Genomic DNA, 24,930 nt, shown 5'->3' with positions numbered 1-24,930 from the left:
GGAAGTGAGTTGGATCTTCTTTATGTTGAAGATTTCCACTTCTATCAGAATACATCCTCATACAGTATCGTTGTTGAAGTATACAGTGATCTTCTGGTTCTGCTCATTTCACTCAGCATCAGTTGATTTAAGTCTCTCCAACCCTCTCTGTATTCCTCCTGCTGGTCATTTCTTACTGAGCAATAATATTCCATAACTTTCATATACCACAATTTACCCAACCATTCTCCAACTGATGGACATCCATTCATCTTCCAGTTTCTAGCTACAACAAAAAGAGCTGCCACAAACATTTTGGCACATATATGTCTCTTTCCGCTCTTTAGTATTTCTTTGGGATATAATCCCAGTAGTAGCGCTGCTGGGTCAAAGGGTATGCACAGTTTGATAACTTTTTGGGCATAATTCCAGATTGCTCTCCAGAATGGCTGGATTCTTTCACAACTCCACCAGCAATGTATTAGTGTCCCAATTTCCCCACATCCCCTCCAACATTTGTCATTATTTGTTCCTGTCATCTTAGCCAATCTGACAGGTGTGTAGTGGTATCTCAGAGTGGTCTTAATTTGCATTTCTCTGATCAGTAGTGATTTGGAACACTCTTTCATGTGAGTGGATATAGTTTCAATTTCTTCCTCTGAGAATTGTCTGTTCATATCCCTTGACCATTTATCAATTGGAGAATGGTTTGGTTTCTTATAAATTATGGTCAGTTCTCTATATATTTTGGAAATGAGACCTTTGTCAGAACCTTTGTTTTTAAAAATATTTTCCCAATTTGTTACTTCCCTTCTAATCTTGTTTGCATTAGTATTATTTGTACAGAAACTTTTTAGTTTGATGTAATCAAAATCTTCTATTTTGTGATCAATAATGATCTCTAGTTCTCCTCTGGTCATAAATTCCTTCCTCCTCCACAAGTCTGAGAGGTAGATTATCCTCTGTTCCTCTAATCTATTTATTATCTCCCTCTTTATGCCTAAATCATGGACCCATTTTGATCTTATCTTGGTATATGGTGTTAAGTGTGGATCCATATCTAATTTCTGCCATACTAATTTCCAGTTTTCCCAACAGTTTTTTCCGAATAATGAATTTTTATCCCTAATGTTGGAATCTTTGGGTTTGTCAAAGATTAGATTGCTATAGATGTACCCTTTTTTGTCCTTTGTATCTAATCTGTTCCACTGATCTACCGGTCTATTTCTTAGCCAATACCAAATGGTTTTGGTGACTGCTGCTATATAATATAGCTTTAGATCAGGTACACTTAGACCACCTTCCTCTGAGTTTTTTTTCATTAGTTCCCTTGCAATTCTTGACCTTTTATTCTTCCATATGAATTTTGTTGTTATTTTTTCTAGGTCATTAAAATAGTTTCTTGGGAGTCTGATTGGTATAGCACTAAATAAATAGATTAGTTTGGGGAGTATTGTCATCTTTATTATATTCGCTCGGCCTATCCAAGAGCACTGAATGTCTTTCCAATTATTTAAATCTGATTTTAATTTTGTGGCAAGTGTTTTGTAATTTTTCTCATATAATTCCTGACTTTTCTTTGGTAGATGGATTCCCAAATATTTTATACTATCAACATTTGTTTGGAATGGAATTTCTCTTTGTATCTCTTGCTGTTGCATTTTGTTAGTGATATATAAAAATGCCGAGGATTTATGTGGATTTATTTTGTATCCTGCCACTTTGCTGAAATTTTGAATTATTTCTAGTAGCTTTTTAGCAGAGTCTTTGGGGTTCTCTAAGTATACCATCATGTCATCTGCAAAAAGTGATAGTTTAATTTCCTCATTTCCTACTCTAATTCCTTGAATCTCTTTCTCGGCTCTTATTGCCGAGGCTAGCGTTTCTAGTACTATATTGAATAGTAATGGTGATAGTGGGCAACCTTGTTTCACTCCTGATCTTACTGGGAAAGGTTGCAGTTTATTTCTATTGCATATTATGCTTACTGACGGTCTTAAATATATACTCCTGATTATTCTAAGGAATAATCCATTTATTCCTATACTCTCAAGAGTTTTTAGTAGGAATGGATGTTGGATTTTGTCAAATGCTTTTTCTGCATCTATTGAGATGATCATATGGTTCTTATTAATTTGATTATTAATATGGTCAATTATATTAATAGTTTTCCTAATATTAAACCAGCCCTGCATTCCTGGAATAAATCCTACTTGATCATAGTGTATTATCTTGGAGATGATTTTCTGAAGTCTTTTTGCTAATATCTTATTTAAGATTTTAGCATCAATATTCATTAAGGAGATTGGTCTATAATTTTCTTTCTCAGTTTTCGATCTACCAGGTTTAGGTATCAGTACCATGTCTGTGTCATAAAAGGAATTTGGTAGGACTCCTTCATCCCCTATTTTTTCAAATAATTTATATAACATTGGGGCTAATTGTTCTTTAAATGTTTGGTAGAATTCACATGTGAATCCATCTGGCCCTGGGGATTTTTTCCTGGGGAGTTGATTAATAGCTTGTTCTATTTCTTTTTCTGAAATGGGACTATTTAAGCAATTTATCTCCTCCTCTGTTAATCTAGGGAGCCTATATTTTTGGAGGAAGTCATCCATTTCACTTAAGTTATCAAATTTATTGGCATAAAGTTGGGCAAAGTAACTCCTTATTATTTCTCTAATTTCCTCTTCATTGGTGGAAAGATCCCCCTTTTCATTTGTAAGACTATCAATTTGATTTTCCTCTTTCTTTTTTTTGATCAAATTTACCAAAGGTTTATCTATTTTATTGGCTTTTTCATAAAACCAACTCTTGGTTTTATTTATTAATTCAATAGTTTTTTTTACTTTCAATTTTATTGATTTCTCCTTTTAATTTTTGTATTTCGAGTTTAATTTTTGGTTGGGGGACATTTTTTCTTTAAACATGACCTTTTCAATGATGATGTCATCACTGAAATAAATTCTCAAAATTGCCATCATCCCCAATATTCTTTGTAGCATTTGGCAGAGTGTCTGTGCTTTTATTGCTATTTCAAAACCCAGTCAAGATATTTTCTCTCCTAAAGAAGACTGACTTTTGATTTGCATCTTATAGTCATAAAGAATTGTATGAGAATATTGAGTATATATTGAATATTTGCTTATAGTCAAACAACTAGTATGTGCCAGAGATTGGAAATTAGGTCTCCTTAAATCCAAATCCACTCTGCCAGGATGCCTCTAATAGCACTTTCTAATACACAAAAAAGTATTCATTCACATTCTCTGATGACTTAGAGTATTATGAAGTAAACAAGATAATCACTACCCCTTTTCAAAAATGACTTGAGTGAGGAAGCAGATCCAAGATTAGTCTTTTAGCTATTTAATATGTGCATCTTATGCCATAAAGGAGTTTGAAATGGTTAATGAACTTGAGATATGGTATAAACATTAATCATGACAATTTTTGTTATTACAGTTCTATAGGATGTATAAAGCACCTTCCTCATAGCTACCTTTTGAGTTAAGTAACATAAGTAGTATCAGCCCAGTTTTATAGAAAAGGAAATAAAAAGGTTCTATGAGATTAAATAAGGTATTAGGCATATCACCAGTAAATTTTTGAGGTAGGTATTGAACTCAGACCTCTCGCATTCAAGATCAGTGATACTTTAAAATATTTAACATCATGAAAAATCTTCTTTCTAGATCAGCCTCTTCTAAGTTCAAATATTAATATTATTAGACATTATCTTTATATTAATATAAATATAGATTGCTTAATTTCCTCTGCAAACTCCAAAGTCCATTTCTCCTTAATATGGAGCAGAATTTAATATTTTTATTTTCTCTGCAAAGCAGATACTACTTTTTATCTATAAGATCATATGCTATTTTGCTTTAAAGTGTGTTGTTACTTTAAGTTTTTATCTTAACCCAATCATTCAGCATTTTTCATTACAATTAAATGGTAATTTTCAAAGGAGTTGAATAATTTTAAATTACTATTGGTTTGTTCAAAATATAAACTAACCAAGGATCAAGATATTTTAAAAATTCAGTTTGTTGTTATGTACTATATTGAAAAAGTGTCTCCTAGGAGTTTGTTTAATGGTCATTAATGGTGGAAGGGAATAATTTCCAACAGATTTCACTTACTTATTCAAATAAAACAAATATTTTATATGGGAATTGTAACTAGACACGATAGTTCTCATAACTTCTAATTATTTTTTCATACCTTAGTGTTATAGGTAGGAGTACATCTTTATTGATGCTATGGTTGGCAGAAAGAGTCAAGATCCACTGGGAGCTGCTGCATCCAAGCTCAACTGTAGGAATGCCTTCCACAAGATACAGGTGAAGAAATGGTTTCCCCAAATTCTTCTCACCAGCTTTAAAAAAACAACAACATAATTCAATAGTATCGTTGATCAACATACATTCACAGTGATATGTACGCACTCTTATTATTTCAATATTATTTAATATTTTAGGATGTCAATTAAAATAAATATTTAAGCAGGTGGCTGATCATCCTTACTGGTTTCAATCAGCATTTTGCTTGAAATAAAAAAACAGATTTTACTTCCACTTTCATCAGCATATCAGACTGATTCAGACATTAATCCATTAATATAAATTAGTTGGTTGCTTAGCCAATTAATTACATTTTCTAACCAAAACTTGATGATTACTTATTTATAATTACATGCAACAACTGCCTTTTCATAATGTCTTTCTTCCCACTCAAAAAAGGGAACCAGATGATTTTCTTTATATACCAAGAAAGCATATAAACAGATTGTCATAAAATAATTCAAAAACATTTATTAAGCACTTGCTATTTGCGAGCCAACATGTTGGATAGTGGGGATGCAAAGATGAAAGTGAAAGTTTCTGCCTCAAGGACCTTACATTCTTATCATATGAAATGAAAATTATTTTTTAATGAGCTTCTACTTCTTTCTGCCACATAGAAAAGAGAGATCTTCACTTTCAGGACAGCTCCCATTAGAGAATAAATATCAAGATGCCAATGATAATAGGGCAAGGAAAAAATTCATATTCATTTGAACTATATACATTTCTGCTCCCCAATGGATTACCTTCAATGCTCCTCCCCCCTTTCCATTTTTTATACTGGTAATCAATAAGAAAATGCATTTAAGTATATGAAATGTCTTTTCATAATCTTTGATGAATTTGAAGTCATCAAACTTAAAGGAGAATGGATTTACTTAACTTGGGTGTTGTTTCTCTTCCTACTCTTGTTGCATTGGTATTTTAAGTGAAAGACTCTAGATTCTGTATAGGATAAGTCAACAAATTTGACTTATATTTCTAGTAAGATTCTACATGTTATTAAATAGATGATCTGTAAGCATTTGAAAAGGAAATCAACAAAAAGCCATCATGATTTCATCTATATTGGATTATATCAGAGAAACTTCATTTCCTTTTTTTTGAAAAGGTACATAGGATAGTAGAAATGGGCAAGATTGTAGAACCCAGTCTAATATATTTTAGTAAAGAATTTGGTAGTCTCTTTCATGGTGTCCTTATAAAGAAAATGAAAAAAAAAATAGAGGTAAGATGATAGTATCCCAGGATGAATGTGAAAATGGTTATATAACAATTTGAGAGAGAAATCTAGTGAACTATGATTGAGATGTGTCCTTGGCCCTGTCCTGTGTAACATAGGATAATGGTAGAGATAACTTCCCTTAAAAGATGACATGAAGTTGTAGGAAATAGTTAAGCTACTGAATAAAATAATTCAGATATGAATATATTTCAAAAGGCTAGAATTGGTAAAATTGAATAAGACAAACATTTAATAGGAACAAATATTAAGTTCTACTAAATTGATTAATCATAAATATGAAATTTCGAATTATTTTGAACCATTCAGAAACTATCTCTTAAAGATTGATAATGTACATTAACCAAGATGTATAGTGCATCATGCAAGAATGAATAATTTTTAGAGCAAATCCAACCACTGAAATCAATGACAGGGATGGATAGTCTGATACTAGAAGAATAATATCCTAGTATGAATCTTAGCTGCACTGTCAAATAATTCTCAAATGTTACTTTCAAAATGATATGGTGGGAAAAAAAAGCAAGCAAATTTAAAATTCAATTTGGACCTTCGTATTTTCTCTCCTGTAATAAGATTGATTTTATATATAGATATAGACATATACCTATATATGTCTATAGATATATAGATGTATAAATTCAATAGTAACTGTTCTAATAATTGGCATTTTCTTGTATTTGTATAACAAAATTCCACAGAATCCCAACTTTTTTAAAATTAATTTTATAATTATAATATTTTTTACAACATTATCCCTTGTATTCCCTTCTGTTCCGATTTTTCCCCTAATTCCCTCCACCACCCCCCCTAGATGGCAGGCATTCCCATACATATTAAATATGTTATAGTATGTCCTAGGTACAATATATATGTGCAGAACCGAATTTTGTTGTTGTTGTTGTTATTGCAAAGGAAGAATTGGATTCGGAAGGTAAAAATAACCTGGGGAGAAAAACAAAAAAAAAAATGCTAACAGTTTACACTCATTTCCCAGTGTTTGTTCCTTTTCTGGGTATAGCTGATTCTGTCCATCATTGATCAAATGGAATTGGATTAGCTCTTCTCTATGTTGAAGATATCCACTTCCATCAGAATACATCCTCATACAGTATCATTGTTGAAGTGTATAATGAGAATCCCAACTTTCACTTAACTAGTGGGGTGACTGTCATTTCATCTAGCCAGTCTTACTTTTCTCCATCTGTACAATGAAAGGGTTGGATTAAATAATTGATGAGTCTTCCCATTTATAAAATTCTGTAATTATTTGATTCTAAGTAGTTCAAAGTGTTTATCTTTGTCTCTTAATCTGGTAATACATTATTAGGCACATAATAGGCACTTGATAAAAACTTGTTATTGCTGTTTTATTTTTGCTACAATATTCTCTAAAGGTAAACTGACAGAAAAGGCTATTGGAATGATTACATTTTTTCTTTTAAAAAAGTATACATATAATTTCAACAGTGCAGCACTTTGTGTAAAAACTCTTCCATTGTAATATTTGATCTGTAAATGATGATTTATTAAGTGCCTAAGGGACAAAGATTAAGTGACTTGCCCATTGCAACAAAGAATATACACTGGGTTAGATAGGGAAATGGAAAACCTGAGACTTGCTATTTTAAATTGGTGACAAAACATTAATTTTTTTTTTATGGAAAAAAAATATCAAAGTTGGCTTATTTCCTCCCTTGACCTTCCCATTTCCTTTCTAGCTGATTGGTTTGTATTCATGTAGATCTTATTTAATGAAATTTTCTATGACCATGGAAGGTTCGGGGTAGAAGTGTCCTTAGAGATCATCTAGTTCATTTCTTTCATTTTACAGATGAGGAAGCTCAAACCAGTAGAGGTAAAGGGACTTTCCAAGGTCACACAGCTAGTGGCAGAGGCTGGACTAGTCTCCCGACTCTCAACGCTTTTTCTATTATACTACAACTCTTGAAAACTAACACTTGAAAAGATTAAAGTACAATCCAAAAGCTTTGTCAGAGAGCACAAAGGGTGCTTCATTTTACAGTTTAAACTTTGTAAAGACATTTGTGCAATTCTTAAATTAAATATTAAAACATCCCAACGATTAAAATATCCAAATGTGTTTTGACATCTTGAATAAAGAACTGGAAATTAGTAACAATCAGTAAAATTAAGAGAAAGCACAAAATCTTCAATTGTCAAAAAAAAATTACCACTCAAGCAAATTATGGCTAATTGTAATGGTTAGGAAGATAGATCCATGCATTTACATATTAAACTTTATAGGATGAGCTATTCATGTGCCACTTTAAGTTAAAGACAAGATTGCTCAAGTGAAACAGGAGGCCTTGAAAGCACATATCATGATTATGAAAAACTATGCTCCAGACTTGGAGGGATTTCAGCTTGTACTTTTTTTGTCCAAAGATTTGAAAACACTATTAAGTACTCTTTATTATTTAGTTGTGGGCAAATTCTTTTTCCTGTTCCACTGAAAAGGAGATACCTGGTAACTTAGAAATGAGGATACATATCTCTTTCTTTACAGATATTTGGAACTGGTCCTGTGATTTCAGTGTTATAGGAACTCCCGAAAGGGAAAACTCCCTTTATCATAGCATTTTAGCAATTTCTCTCCAATATAAAGTCTTAATGATTTCCCCAAGGTGCCCCAATTGTAAACAATATTTGAGAGTTAGTACTTGAATCCTGGTATTTTTTGGCCTATAAACCAATTCCCTTTTTAATCCACCTCACTTCCTTTCTCCTTCCTCCAACCCCCATTTAAAAAAAAAAAATATATATATATACACTTTAGGACTTAAGAGTTTTTTAAAGGGATTTCCTATGTCATCTCACTATATCTTCACTAATTCTGTGATAGCATATCAGGTGGTATTATTTTTACTTTATAGATGAGAAAATCAAGACAGGATATTTAACAAACTCTAAGATGGAAATGTTTGTTGGTAGCCAATATACCAGGTACATTGCTGCTAAGTTTTCGGAATGCAAATAAATTAAGAAGGTAGTCTCTGCTTTCAAAAAACTCACAGTTCAATCTAGGAGACAACATGAAAACTACTGTGTCAAACAGAATATATATTGAATATATTGAAAATAATTGTGGGCCTGGACAAAAGATTGGTAAAAGTTAGAGAATAACTAAGAAGAATTGAAGAATCATGAGTACAGGCTGTAAATTTTCATTTTGAAACTTTTGAGTGCCTCTTATTTTTCCAGCATTGTTTGGGAGAACTTGAATAAAATAACAATCTTAGTTTTAGAGAGCACATAATTTAGTTAAGGTGATGAGATATTAATATGTATTAATGTGAAAAAAATATATTTGTGTGTGTGTGTGTGTGTATGTGTGTGTGTGTGTGTGTGTGTGTGTGTGTGTGTGTGTGTGTACTACAAGCACATTATGGGTCAACTGTACTATATAACTGTCAAAAAAGTAAATATTAGCCTAGGCTACATGAAGGGAAAAAAAACCCAAAACAATCTCCAGAATTATAGAGGCAATCATCCAGTTGTGCCTTTTTCTGCTTCAGCCACACCTTCTTAGTTCTTGGAGCTATATTTTAGGAGACCCAGAAGCTGAAACATTCAGAAGAGAGAACCTTAGATGAGAAGTGGACCAGAGATCATGACAAGATTTGATTTATAAGGAGATAAGAGAGGTGGAAAGAAAGAACATCAGGGTTATCTTCAAGTAAATGAAGGAATGCCAAATGAAAAAAGGATTCCACTTCTATTCATTCTTGATTTATAAGGAGATAAGAGAGGTGGAAAGAAAGAACATCAGGGTTATCTTCAAGTAAATGAAGGAATGCCAAATGAAAAAAGGATTCCACTTCTATTCATTCTTGCAGAGAAGATCTAAGGGCAATGTGGGTGAAGTTTTAGAGAGGCAGATTTTGGCTTTATATGAGGAAAATCTCCCTAACGAAAAATTAGAAGCATACAAAAGTGGAAAGAACAGCCCTTGGGATATAGTTATTAAGCAAAGCCTGGATGCTCTATTTTTAGGCATGTTGTAGAAGATCTGTGTTCAAGCTGAATTGAAGAGCCTCTAAAATCTCTTATCTGTTAAGTCTAATGGATGACCATTAAGAAAGAAAAACATCATGATTATTTCATGAGAATGCCTCCTCTGAAAATGAAGATGCATTTTAAATGGACTATTAATCTTCCAACAACAATATAAACTATGGGAAAACTTATTTTTCATGTGGGTTCAACTTCTAATTGAATGATGAGATTATAATCCTTTGAATAACTTTAATGGGGATAGAAGGCTCACACTAAGAAAGAAACCAGAGGTTGAAAAGGAACATAGCCCTGTTCATTGCTGGTTTGGTAAGCAAAAACTATAACCAATATCAATGGATTTAATGGAATTGCAAAGCTTTGGATAAGATCAAAAAAGTATCCATGAAGTCTTTTAATAATTTTTAAAAAGATATTATTTTCAGAACATATGCATAGTTTTCAACACTCACTCTTGCAAATTCCAATTTTTTTTTCTCACTTCTTTTTCCCCACCCTCTCCTTTAGATGGTAAATAATCCAATATATGTTAAATATGTGCAATTCTTCTACATATATTTCCACAATTACCATGCTGTACACACACAAAAAATCAGATCAAAAAAGAAAACAAATGAAAGAAATAAAAAGCAAGCAAAGAATAACAAAAAAGGTGAAAATACTATGTTGCCATTCACACTCACTCCCCATGATCTGAGAACAAATGTCTCTCTCTCCATCACAGGATCATTAGAACTGGCCTGAATCACAACACTGTTGAAAAGAGCCAAGTCCATCAGAACTGATCATTATATAATTTTGCTGTTGTTGTGTGTAATGTTCTCTTGGTTCTATTCATTTAGAAAAGTTCATGGAAGTCTCTCCAGGCCTTTCTGAAATCATCTGGTTGATAGTTTCTTATAGAATATTATTCCATAACATTCATGTATCTTAACTTTTTCAGCCATTCTCCAACTGATGGGAATCTACTCAGTTTCTATTTCCTTGCCAAAAAGAGCTGCTAAAACATTTTTGTACATGTAGGCCCTTTCCTCTTTTATGATCTCTTTGGGATACAAGCCCAGTAATGGCCCTGCTGGATCAAAGGGCATGTACAGTTTGATAGTCCTTTGGGCATAATTCCAAATTGCTCTCCAGAATGGTTGGATCAGTTCACAACTTCACCAACAATATATTAGTATCCTAGTTTTCCCACATCCTCTCCAACATTCACTGTTATCTTTTCCTGTCATCTTAGCCAATCTGAGTGTGTATAGTGTGTACCACAGAGTTGTATTAATTTGCATTTCTCTTATTAATAGTGATTTAGAGCATTTTTTCATATGGTTTTAATTTCTTCATCTGAAAATTGTTTGTTCATATCCTTTAACCATTTATCAACTGGAGAATGGCTTATATTCTTCTAAATCAAAGTCAGTTCTCTCTGTATTTTAGAAATGAGGCCTTTATCAGAACCCTTAGATGTAAAAAAAAATTTCCCCAGTTTTCTACTTCTATTTTTCTGGGAATTATATTGAAGAGAAAGGGAAATATTCTATCAACATTAGAATTTATATGTAATTAGTAAAGACTTAGTCCTAAAACCATGTAAGGGACAGCTATGTGGTGCAGTAGATAGAACACCATGCCTGAAGTCAGGAAAACTCATCTTTTTGAGTTCAAATCTGGCCTCAGACACTTACTGTGTTATTTTATACGTCACTCAATCCTGTTTGCCTCAGTTTCCTCAAATGTAAAATAGAGACAGAAATGGCAAACCACTTTAGTATCCTTGCCAAAAAATCCCTAAATGACGCCTTGAAGAGTTGAATATGACTGAAATAACAGGAAAAAAAACTACATAACCACCAGCTACTATTATTAGGATTCTAACTTTTTCTCTAATACTATCTGTAAGCAATATATCTCTTATATCTCATGTCTTCTCCCCAAACACTTCTCTTAACGGCACATTATCCAATCCCAAGTAAAGAAAAGATCCAATAAGTTTAGGGCTTCCAATTTCTATCTAGACAAAATACAGAGGAAGAGCCTCACACTTTCAACTTAAATGCTAACATTCTCTTGTATTAAAAGTTGCTACTGAATCATGTCCTCAGACTGGAGTTGCTCGTGTAATTTCCCTCCTGGGACTTGGACAAATGGCTGCTGTAAATTCTCAAAGATCTCTACTTCCACAGGGTATGCTTATTTCTTTTCAAAGAAATCACACTGTGAGAAACCAACTCCATAGTAACATGTCCCATGACAAAACCTCCAGATTGGAGTAGCTTGGGGAAGAGTGTTCATTTTCTCTAAGTGTGCCTAAAGTGTCTTCCGCCCCTCCCCCAGGTTTCATCCTTATTCTCTGGCTTTATTAGAAGCTTCTTTGAATTTGTTCCAGATTTCAGAATTGGTTCAGAGACAAGTACAAAAGACTATTCTTTTCAACCCAACTATGGTTCTTATGCCACTTCCCATCCCACAGTGGGTAATTTTTTTTAACTCTCATTTCTGAGGATTTTTTTTTTACCCCTATAACCACCACCATGAGGATCTCAAGTTTCATCTGTCTTTTATTCCTTTTCAACTTCAATTAGTTGTAGAGGCAGACTGGGAAAACATACATCTGCAGTTTTGAAAGAGGAATATATTTCAAAGCTGACACTGGCTTAGCAGCCTGATATTACTATTGCCTTATCTCTTAAAGTATTGTAGAAACAAAATACAAATGTTCAGGAATGAAAAATCATGCCAAGGCCAACAAAACATAAAGGAAACATCTGGTTTAATTTCTGCTCAGCCTTTTAATTGCCTTTATACATAATATAATGATTTAAACAAGGAAAATGATCCCCTCAGTCAAGTTAAGGGCCACTTTTTAAATTATGGGGGCCTAATTGCACCACAAATTCATCGTGTCCATCTGGCATAGGGCAAAACAAATTTTATCAGGGTGATAAGTACTGGGAATAAAGACTATATTCTTAGGGAATAATCTGCAGAGAGGATGTCTGACCATGGGGAATGAATTGTTAAGTTATAAATTTTTTAAAAGAAGAAAAGATACTTTGAGGATATAAGCTTTTATCCCAGTCATAGGCCATGAAATTTCTTGTATCCTTTTGCATTTTAAGTATCACAATTATATAGAATGACCAACAGGAAAAAAAAAATCACAATGATTATGTCCTTTTATTTCCAAATAATTTTTGGAAAGGTGGTCATGTGGAAAGGAAAGAGCTTCGGTTTAGGAATTGGAAAGTTTTTTTCTAGTCTCCATGCTATAACACATCAGAAAAGAGTACTGGGTTTGGCCTTAGGTAACCTTCACATATTGGTTCTGCCACTTAATATTTGTATGACCTCGAGTGAATTATTTAAGGCATCTGGATTCAGATTTATAATTTTAGAATGGTGTGGTTAATTTCAAAGGCCACTAAGAACCCTTCCAACTCTTATTGTTCAACTTTATGACCTTGAACAAGTGACTTTCTAGGCCAGAGTTCTTAGCTTTTTTGTGTCATGTACAATTTTGCAGTCTGAATTATCATAATAGCTAGCATTCATATTGTATCCACTATGGTCTAGGTACAAAGCTAAGGCATTTAGACTTAATATAGATATTAACTTATTTGATCCTCATAATAACTCTTTAGGGCAAGTGCTATCATTCCTCCCATTTTGCTAAAGTGGAAACTGAGGCAAACAGTAAATGACTTCCCCATGAGCCAGATTTGAGTTCAGATACTCTTACCTCCAGTCTCATCACACTATATATTGTGCCATCCAGTTGTCCTTCTGATTGCACATATATTTATATATTGATATCTATATTCCTTCTCAGAATAATGTTTTTAAGACATTAAATTAACACATATCCGACTACAAAGGATGTCAAGTTTAAGGACCTCAGTTTAAGAATCCCACTCTAGGCTGTATAGTCATTTATAAAATATAGGAGATAGACTAATGACTTTTAAAGTACTTAATAGTTCTGCATTTCCAATACCATGACCTTGGATAAATCACTTAACTTTGCCCCTGTTTCTACTCTCATAAAATGATGAAGTTGAAGGGATGATTTTTAAAGCGTTTTTACTCTTCCAGATTTACTGTCCTATAGTCCTCTAGCTTTTGTTGTTCTTTGGAAATGAAAGGCAAAATCACCTCATGTAGTGAATACATCTGCTTGTATTTATTTATTTAAACAAGAATACTAACTTGGATATGGTATGGATTGTCTTGGCATGGATTGCCAAAGTCTTCAAGGGGAGTGGTGGTACAAAGGTGAGCCAGAACAGGCTCAGCCAAAGAGGATTCTCTGAACATTGTTGTTTCTTTGGCTACAAGCTGTTTTGGTTTGGAACAAACACCTTTTTCCCAAAGGTACTGCTACTGATTTTATATAGATAAAAAGACTGAAAGTCAGACAACTATTTTACTTTGACTTAAAATAATTATATTTGTGCTTTTGTTAAAAGCTGTAAGAATTTTTTTTTTTATCCTGTAAATGAGCTGCTGCTTTCACATTTCATAGTGGTCTAATAAAGCATTATTATTATTTTGCATAAAGGGATTAGACAACCTAGGTCAGCATTTACATTTGGACACTTCTGCTTCAGGTAAACAAATACTTCTTGGCAAAGATTCAGGGGATGAAGTGTCTTTCTTGAAGAATGACAATATTCAGCTTTAATTTGTTCAAAAAACCAAAAGAAACAAAACAAAACAAAAACCAACCCTGATCTTTAAAATTTCACACGAATTTGATATTTTATTCTTACATTCAACTGTGAAAGTACAGAATGAAGTATTCTTTAAGCAAAACAATCAGGTCAGTTGTTGAAAGAGTGAGGTGTTTGGGATTAATGATCTGCCTTACATTTACTTCTTCTATCAAAGTCATACATAAATTATAACAACAGTTATTGAACTTTGTTAATATTAAATAAATATTAATATTAAAAGCCAAAAGTAAAAAAATGAATAAAATGTATGCCATGTTTTAAAAGTGCAATTGCAGTCATGTTCAATAGTAGTACTTAGCAAAGCTAGAAGAAAGCCCATCAACTCAGAGGTTCACACAACTCATATTGAAATATTAAAAATAATACTCAAGAATATAAGGGAAATCTGAAATACATACACACACACATATATATACACACACACATATATATGTAAATAAAATGCATATGGACAAGTTATGTATAAGATACAGAGGAAATAATTAAGAAAGGGAAGGCATTAGAATTAAGAGAGTTTGGGAAAGATTTCCTATAAAAGATGAGATTTTAATTAATCCCTTAATGAGGAGGGAGAGCATTCCAGGCATGTTCGACAGTCACAGAAAACATCCACAGATAATAGAGTGTCTTATTTGAGGACCATCCAGTGAGGTTATTGTCACTGGATCGAAGAGTACATATTGGAGAATAAGGTATAAGAAGATCAGAAAAGTAGAAGAAATGTCACTAATGAAGTGTTTTAAGTGATGAAGGAGTTTATATTTGTTCCTGGAAGTTATAGGGGTCCATTAGAATTTATTGAAGAGGAGATGGGAGATTGATCAGATTCATATTTTAGGTCCTCCTCACTCAGGGAGGGTGTTCTAACCATTGCACTATCTAGCTGCCCCAAGACTTATGTCTTATGAAAGTCACATTAGTGGTTAAATGAAAAATAGATTGGAGACTTGAGGGAGGCAATCCCACCACTAAGTTATAACAGTAATCCTAATGAAAAGAGATGAATACCTGTAGCAAAGTGGTGGCAATGTCAGGGGAGAGTAGGCAAAATTATTGTTCCCATTTTATAGATTAGGTTAAGTGACTTGTCCAGGGTCACATTGCTGCAGTCTAAGGCAGAATTAGAATACAGGTTCCCCACATTCTAAATTAAACACTCTATCAAATATGTTGCCCAATATAATGGATTAAGAAAAAAAAAACAGTATTTAATTTTAGAAAAATTTTGTTGTTTTGTTATTGAAGATGTGTCAATCATGTCTGACTCATTGTAATCCCTTTTGGGCTTTCTTGATAAAAGTACTGACCGCTGTGTTGGCCATTTCCTTCTCCAGCTTGTTTTATAGATGAGGAATAAAAATAGTGCTAAATGACTTGCCCAGAATTAGGAGCCAGTAAGTATCTGAGGCCAGATTTAAACTTAGATCCTCCTAACTCCAGGACTGAAGTTCTGTCCACTATGCTACCAAACTGCCCCAATTTTGGAAAAGGAAATTTACTAAAAGTTACAGAAATCTTAGTTATTAAAGACTTCTTGATTCCATCTTTAAGAATGATTTCCCTCCCAAATAAAAAAGAACTATTTCCCCATTTCTAAAAAACTAATAAAATTCATTTTAGCATAACATGCAATTATATTTGGAAAATAAATTGTAGCATTTGTAGCATTTGAGTTTTAAAATCATATACATATGTTGAAATCCCAAGTCTGCTGTATTTTTTTCTTGTTAGGGCAGAGTTCCCTTTTAGAAGTCATGTTTCATTGATTGAGTCATAAATTAAAGGACTCAGAAAATGCAAACTATTAACAACTATGGCTTCTTGTTGGTAATGTATCATGTATTAAAAAAGCAAATTTCCAAAGCATTGTCATAAATAATTCAGTGATCCAACTAGTCTTACGTTTTGAGCCACATTAGGATCAATGTCTGAAAGAGAAACCAAGATTCCGTTGAAATATTATTGATACTTACTATAAAGAAGGGTTCCATTTAAAGTGATTGACTTCACTGTCAAGTAGATAGTAACAATTCTGTTTTTTTCATCCTCTGAAGTAAATTTTGGCTCGTCCAGGGATGTAGGAGAAGGTAGTTCTAAATAAGAGTTCCCATTGAAAGATGGAAAAAATAAGGCTGTGTCTACAATTAAAAAAAAAAAAAAAAGGTAAAATGTGAAAATGATATCAATCTGACATAACATCAATGCCATCTCATTCAATTAAACACACTATTTATGATCCAGGATGAACAGCAGCTAAAATCTGTCCTATTGTTGATAATAATTAAGGCTAATTGCTAGAACTGTAAAGAAATGTTAATAAAAATTTAAAACAAATATTTCAAAATATACCTTGCTTAAGTTACATGACATAAAAATAAATATCTCAAGGCTAGAGTAATATTTTGAAAGTAAAATAAGTCAGTACAAATTAATATAATTTAGAGAATACTAATATTTTTATTTACATTCTTTAAAAGGCTCAAAGATTAAAGTGTACAACAAGTAATCTTTTATGTATTTTGTTTACATGATAGAAATTTGTACTTTATGATATATATCCTTCACAGATGACTTGTGTGATGTACAGATGAATTTTTTAAAATGTATTAACATAGGAAAAATGCATTTACCTTTTTAAGGCTTGTGATTCAGAAAGCATCAGATACAAATGTAAAGTTAGATTTGCCAATTATTAGAAGAGGTTAAACTACATTGTACTTCAGATCTGTAAAACCTTAGAATTGGAAAGTTTCAAAAATCCTGTGAACTTAACTATAAGAGAGGAAAAACAAAGGGTGTGTTGCAAGAGCTTTCCACCTGAATAGATTTCCAAAGAATTAAGAATTGGCGGTTGGTTGCATATCCCCAGGAAGCAGAAAACCTGTACATGTTTATGTACTGACCGAGTATGGTAATTTGATATGGCCATTTAGAACTAGATTATAAAGCAATATTATAGGGCAAATAGCTCAAAGTATTGAGGTCTGAACTTCAGAGATCCTCTCAGACCTTGTTGCCATTCTTTGCAATCAAAATTCTGCTTTCATCTTGATTCTACTTGAGATACTGCCTCTCACGTAAGGCCTTTTTAGCTCCAAAGCTTCTTTATCTTTGCCTGTTGTCTCCTTGATTCTCATAATTTCTTCCCCAGTACATGTGAACTCCTTGAGGGCAAGGACTATTTCATTTTTATTTTCACATTCTTAACACCTAGCACTTAGCACAGTGCCTGCCATATGGTAGGTGTTTAATAAATACTGACTAACTGAATAATTGATTATTCTTTCCAAGTCTGTAATTCCATAATTTCATACTTCTAACAAGGTCAGGGCAGTAAAGGGATATTGTCTTTTCCCTGGTGGGGATGTGACTTGGGATAGAACTTATTCCCCAGGGAGGATGAGGGAACTAGGTCCTGACCATTATTTTAGAGGTGAATTTCCTTTTACACCCTCCACTGTCATACTACCAGACAGTAAATTAGAAATGAGAAAACAAACAAACAAACAAAAAGGGCTTTAAAGGAACAAGGTAACCACTGAAAACAGATATGACAGGAGCTAAAACTCCTTTCTCTTCTTGTCAATATTCAGGAATTGCCTTATAATAGGGACAATTTAAAAGAGAGAAATGAGTGTAATAAAATAAATGGTTCTAAGATTGTTTTGTGTATAAAAAAATTGTATAAAGATTGTATAAACAATAATTTTGTGTATTAAAAAATCTTTATAAAAACATATTTCCAGGGCTATTTGGGACCTTAGATGCCAAATATTCCATCCTCTCATTTTGTAGATGAGAAAGCTGAAGGCCAGAGAGGTTGAAGGCTTTGCCCCAAATCCCATTAAATCAGAAGTGGTATTTGAACCATGATACACTGACTCCAAATCCAGTGTGTTATTCCATTGCTACACAGAACATTAAAAAACAACAACAACAACATTCAGAAAATATTTGCAATAATAACATTAATTATTATACTTCACATTTGTCAGAATCTTCTAGTGCTTCTAACATGTGCTCTAATATATGGGAGTGGGGAGAGGGATTTTATACCACTTTCCAGGAATGCATCTATTATGTAAAGTCATGTACACCTGCACACTTCTAAGCCTAACACAACTTGAACTTTTTTCATAGCTGACAATTTTAATGCAAATCCTGTCAGGAAACAGCAATTATGAAGAATAAACATTTGTTATTGAATTGCTTTCTAGCCACATTAATTTCCTTTATCACTGTGTTTAGTGGATTTGTTAGAAAATAGTGCTGCCCTAAATATGGAAAACAAGGCTAATTGGGGTTAGGCAAAGTATTTCCCTGCTGTTTCCAGAAGCCTCTTCAGGCTGTGTTGTTTGAACATAGTCCAAATTCATTTCTCTGGCATTTATGAAGGAAAAAAGGAATCAGATTTTTTTTTTACATAAAAATATTTATTAAATATCTTGCAAGATAATACCATCAAAGTCACTAATGTCTGTACTTTTGTGCTTGAAGCTGAGAACATAAAATAAAAACCCAGTATTAGAAACAAAAAACAAACTAAGACAAAAAAGCTAGCATAGGGTTCTGAAAGGACATTCTAAATGTTTCATAGATGTTTTCTGTATTTGTTAGAGAATGTATAGCTTGTTCTAATTTCTTTATTTTATTTTCTATTTTTAATTAAAATGGAAAATTTTCATTTTCTGTTCATGAGTTATCTGTAGACAAATACTTCTGATAATACAACTTTACTAATTGTAAAGAACTACATGATGACCAGAAAGAGTAGAAAACTGAACTCATTATCTTCCCTCTCAAACTCTCTTCTTTTCCTAACTTTAATAATATCTAGTGACATACTATACTTAACTGTTTAGAGCACAGGATTGGCCATGGCAACACTCCCCACTCCCATTCATTAAATGAATAGCTTACTATTATTGTTTCCAGAATCAAATATAAAACACACTGGCATTCAAATCTTTAGTAACTCAGCCCCCCTGGTAGTCTTCTAGTCTTCTTAAACCGTGACTCCACTTTGTGATCCAGTAACATTAGCTTCCTTTTTGTTCCTTCCATAAGTCACTTCATCTCCTGGCGTCTGGGCACTTTTGCTACTTTCCCCCCATACCTGGGAATTCCTCCTTTCTGATATTTGCCTCCCGACTATCCTGGCTTCATTCAACTAGAATGAACTAGAGCTTAATTAGAAACACTAGAAGATCCTGATAGATGTGAAATATAATCATTAATGTTATATTGCAATTATTTTCTGAATTGTTGTTGTTTTTTTAATGTTGTGTGAAACAATGGGGGAAAAAAGCACTGGATTCCAAGTCAGCCTATGATGGTTCATTCAATTAAAATCTTATGTTCTACAAAAAGCTTTTCCCAATCCTCTGTAATTCTAATGTGCCTTCTTTCTGTTCATTATCTTTCATATATGCAGTATATATCTTATTTATATCCAGTTTTTTGTTATCTTTATTTTAGATTCTGAGCTTTATAAAACCAGGTACTACTACTTTTGCCTTTATTTGTATCCCCAACACTTAACACAGTGTCTAGAATATAGTAGGCCCTTAATGTTTGATTGACTCATTTTTGAATTTCCAAATGATAATGTATATCAATATGACATGAGCCTATGATTCTTTTTGTACTCTCCCCCATCATAAGGAATCAATGACCATCTCAGAGAGTTGCCTTAACCTCAGGCTAAAATTATTTGTAATTAAGAATTTTTGACCTTAAGTCTAGCACTCCAAGATAATATATCTAGATCTGTAATAATGTCTGAACTTGTAATTTCATCAATGTGGAAATTTCCTGGTGAGGCAAGTCCCTCAATCACTACATATTTGTAATTCTCCCGCAATGAGTGACACCAGGAGGCCTTGGCTCGCCAAACACACAAACAGAATAATTTAGAGATAGGATTTGAACAACTCGGGTATTACTGATTGTAAGGACATATTAGCTTTTAATGATAGAAGAGAAGAAAATAAGTTCTCAAACTGGGCAACTAAGATAAAAAGTAAGACATTGAATCTAACTCAATTAGTGAAGAAGTATGTATTACCTATAATGTACTTCACTACTATACTAACACTAAAGTTTATTGTTGAGTCATTTCACTTGTGTCCAAGTCTTCATGATCCCATTTTGGGGTTTTCTTGGCACACTTCCTTCTCCAATTGATTTTTTTTTCCTGAGGCAATTGGGGTTAAGTGACTTGCCCAGGGTCACATAGCTAAAGAAGTGTTAAATGTCTGAGGCCAGATTTGAACTCAGGTTCTCTTGACTTCAAGGCCAATATATATCCACTGCACCTTCTAGCTGCTCTTCCAGTTCATTAGATCAGATACTGAGACAGGCAAGGTTAAATGACTGGCCCACAGTCACATGGCTAATAACTGTCTGGGGCTAGGTTTGAACTCATGAAGATAAGTCTTCTGAGTCCAAGTATAGTATACTATCCACTGGACTATTTAGCTATCCTCATACTAAGATTTACAAAGATAAAAATGAAACATTCCATGTTCTGAAGGTGTTTACATACTGCAAATTCTTATACATGACATAGATTCTGTGCTCCACTGTGACATATGACTTGTTCTTATAGCATAAATCAGAGCCATGAACAATTAAAAATAAGGAATAACAATCTAATAGTAAATCTTTTGGTAGTAGCTACTTTATGGCTGATTTACAACAATAAAAATGCAGAAAAACTTAGGAACATCTCTATGATGAAGTCACTAGCCATCAGTAGTCTAGACATTTGCAAGCTAGAGTAAAAATGAAGTAGTAGAAATATAGCTTTGAAGTTACAAGTGCAGGATGTTCTGGTTTGTGATGAACTACATCATGGCATTCTGTGCATTTGCTACTACACTTTAATGTCCTCAAATTCCTTTAGTAATATTAAATAAAATAATGCTTGAAAATCATTGCTGAAGGTACCTGACAAACAATTCTGAAGTACTCTTACATCCTCCAGGATGAACATGAGTCTAGAATTTTAGGCAGCTATAGGTCACAGTGAAGAGAACTGTAGACAGGGAATTACAAAGACCCCAGTTCAAATCTAGTCTCCAACATATACTAGTTAAGTGATTCTGAATTATTAACTTAATTGCTGCCTGCCTCAGTTTCCTCACTTGTAATATGGAAATGATAATAAAACCTGTCTCTCAGGACTGTTATGAGAACAAAATGAGGTAGTGTTTATGAAATGTTTTACACATATGCTAGCTATTCTTAGTAAGAGCAGCCAAGTGGCATAGTGGATAGAATACTGAGCTTGGGAATCTTCCTGAGTTCCTGAGTTCAAATCTGTCCTCAGTTACTTTATGAACTGTGTAATCCTACACAAATCACTTACTCTGTTTGCCTCAATTTCCTCATCCATAAAATGAGCTGGAAAAATATTGGCAAACCACTCTATTATTTAAAGAAAACCTCAATAGAATCACAAAAAATCAGATATGAACAACAAATTATGAGTAAAAGGAAATTTAAAAAAATTAAATAAATGTGGAGGGTAAAAGGTGATCTTTTACAATATGGAACACAAAATTCTTCTCCTGTTCCATTTTATTCACTTCTGTAGTTAAATTAAAGGACTATGAATTAACATCTGTATCCATCACTGTCATAGTTCATAGGGTTATAAATTTAAAACTTTAAAGGATCATAAAGATTATCTAGCCCCATACTTAATTTTATAGGTCTACAATTTTAAGTATTCAATGTCTTTGGCAATATCATAAATTTGTACCTTGAAAGAGATGTTAAAAAAAAAAAGTCAACACTAATTTTGCTTGCTGTTTAAAACAAAGCAGAGACATGTTGATTGACTTGCTCACTCTCTCACACATAGTAGATACTAAGAGTTGAGCACAGGTCTTTTCACTTCAAATCCAAGGCTTGTTACATTGTATTATGCCGAAAATGAAATTAATATCACAAAATCTAAGACTGAGATCTGACTCAGTGATTATTTAATATGATCCCTTAGTTTGATAAAAACAATGTGTACAGTGTATGTGTAGAGATATAGGATAGGTGATTCCCTCTAATTCATACAGTGGCAGAACCAGGATTCAAATGCTCAGTCCAACTCTAGAACTCTTTCCATTATATATACTACTATATCTGTAAGAAGTATGTGAGGCTAGAAAGATTAGAGAGGAAAAGGGATAGGAACCCAAGAGATGATTTAGATCTCACTTTTTAGATCCCATATTATAGTTTGGCTATGAAAGTTAGGGTAGATACAGCTCTGTCTCTTTAAACAGTGATGATCACAGTGGCCAAACTTTTCAGAGGGGCAAAAAGATTTACTGCACACATAAACATCAATTTTTTTTGTCCATATCTCCCCTTTCTAGTTTCATGCTGGTCAGGCTAGTATAATAGAATGAGTAGAGATTTAGTTGTATAATCTGTATTCAAGTCCCACTTATAATGTTAACTACCTGTATGATTTTAAATACTTGTGGGAAGAGGGGAAGAGAATAATAATTTATATAGTGTCTAGTATGTGCCTGGAATTTTGCTAAATTCTTTATAAATATTTGATTTGATTCTTCATAACAACCATGCTATTATTATCCCCATTTTTCATTTGGGGAAAATGAGGCAAGTGAGGATTAAATGATGTCAGGGTCATACAACTAGTAAGTGGATGAGAATTTGAGTCTTTATGACTCCAGAGTTGGTGTTCTATTCACTATATCACTTAGCTTTCTCTATATTTATCTTTCCTTTATTTATTAAAAAAAAAGGGGGGGGGGGCTGGATTGTACTGTACCTGAGGTCCTTTTCAGTTTTAATATTCTGATCTTTTATCTTGTAATTAGTTGTTTGATTTTGACCTCACAAACTAAATATGGTATATTCCACAATCTCCCTTGTCAAATATAGTGATACTTGCTGCAAAATTTCACCATTTTCTTAAAAATATATTTGTTTCTATTCATTATTAGATACTGACAATCTTCATTCTTTCACTACATTGATTGCCTGGGAATCTCACCATAATCATGAAACAAAGTTACTTTTGAGAATTGCTTCTTAACCGAGGACTGGTAGCAAATAAATCATAGATATAACTAACAATAAATAGATCATAAAATCAGAGACACAACTATAAAATTCATTACTAATTTAAAATGGTAGAATTACATTCAAGTATCTTAACAATGGACATAAATACATTGTGCACATTGATTATAAAAGGGTCTTCAATGTCCTCTAAATTTAATATGCAACCTTTTAAAAAATCCAAGTTGACAGTATCATAAATTTTAACTAATGCTAGCTTGAAACAAATATAAAATTGTTAATTAATTTTAATTTTGCTTTCCCTAGTAGATAGTTTGGTTCATATAGGTCTCTGAAAAGATTGTTTAATGATTATGATTTTCATTTTTCACAATTATCCTAGCCTAAGAACTCTAATCAAAACAGTAGAACTGTCCAATAAATATACATTTTAAATAATAATGATATATATTTTTTCTTTTAAACATTATTTTTTCTCAATTACATGTAAATAAAAATTTTAACATTTGTTTCTTAAAATTTTGAGTTCCAAATTCTTTCCCTCCCTCATTTAACCTCCTCCTTATCTGAAAAGGCAAACAATTTGATATAGATTATGAAATACTTTTAAAGTTAAGTTGTTGTGGTACAGCTACATGGTGCTAGGTCATCTCCCTCTTTCTCACTATCTTGAGGAAATTTCTTCTCAAAATAGCATAAGGAGGAGCTGAGAAAAACCATGATTCAGGGGCATTCTGAGGAATTGAAATTGAAGGCATATATATTTTTAATATTACTGTCTAGTTAGTTCATCATCAAGTGGTGGAATACCAAAGATCAAATCGCCTACCAACATCCATTCTCTATTTCACACAGGTCCCAATTTTCAAATTATTAAGTTGGTACCTGTAACAGTCTCTTTAGCTTTGTTGCTCTACAACTTGCTTTGACTTCAATTACTTTGAAATTGATCACCAATCCCTTTTTTAAAGTTTGTTCTGTCTACAATCTATAAAACCTCCTATCTTCACTCACACTATAAAAACTATTTTCTTACCTTCTAATATCTGATCTTCCACATTACTTGAGCTTCTTCTTTCAGTCTGGTTTCTAAACTTCCATTCAAATAACATTAAGCCCTGATATTACTTGCTCCTGCTTTAAAATAGAACATAGCAAAATTACAAGCACCTGTACCCTCAAATCAATTGACCACCTTCTACCCAAATCCTTTGATGTTCACTCCACCTGCTAGTTCCTCACCTTATAACTTAACATCTATTCTCTTTCTCTTAGTTACTATCTTTCTCTGTGTCTGTCTGTCTCTATCTCTCTGTTTGTCTCTTTCCCTCCTTTTTGATGGCAATGACCCTTTCACTTTTATCTTCGTATTCCTATTATCTAAACTAGAACTTGGCAAATAATGTGTCTTAATGTCTGTTGTTGAATCTATGGTAGCTAGTTTTCAGTAATCCTTGCTCCCATTTCCTAATATTCACAAACCATCCTTTTGCATAAATGGAAATAAGGTTAGTTACTCTCATGAAGGGTAACA

At 32.9% G+C, this 24,930-nt stretch overlaps 1 protein-coding gene across 1 annotated transcript in view; it reads right to left on the bottom strand.

Moving 5' to 3' along the window:
• Positions 1–24,497, bottom strand: part of EYS (eyes shut homolog) — a 401,433-nt gene extending 376,936 nt beyond the window's left edge. Inside the window, exons 1-3 of the mRNA XM_074310593.1 lie at positions 24,433–24,497; positions 16,313–16,477; positions 4,207–4,360 (exon numbers count right to left, since the gene is read on the bottom strand). The gene's annotated coding sequence lies outside the window, so the exon portion shown is untranslated. The remainder of the gene's footprint in view (positions 1–4,206; positions 4,361–16,312; positions 16,478–24,432) is intronic.
• Positions 24,498–24,930: the final 433 nt, after the last annotated feature.

This window comes from Sminthopsis crassicaudata, chromosome 4 (genome assembly GCF_048593235.1).
Source record: "Sminthopsis crassicaudata isolate SCR6 chromosome 4, ASM4859323v1, whole genome shotgun sequence".
NCBI lineage: Eukaryota > Metazoa > Chordata > Mammalia > Dasyuromorphia > Dasyuridae > Sminthopsis > Sminthopsis crassicaudata.
The sequence above is the reverse complement of the archived record's forward strand: the minus strand, read 5'-3'. Positions and strand labels throughout refer to the sequence as shown.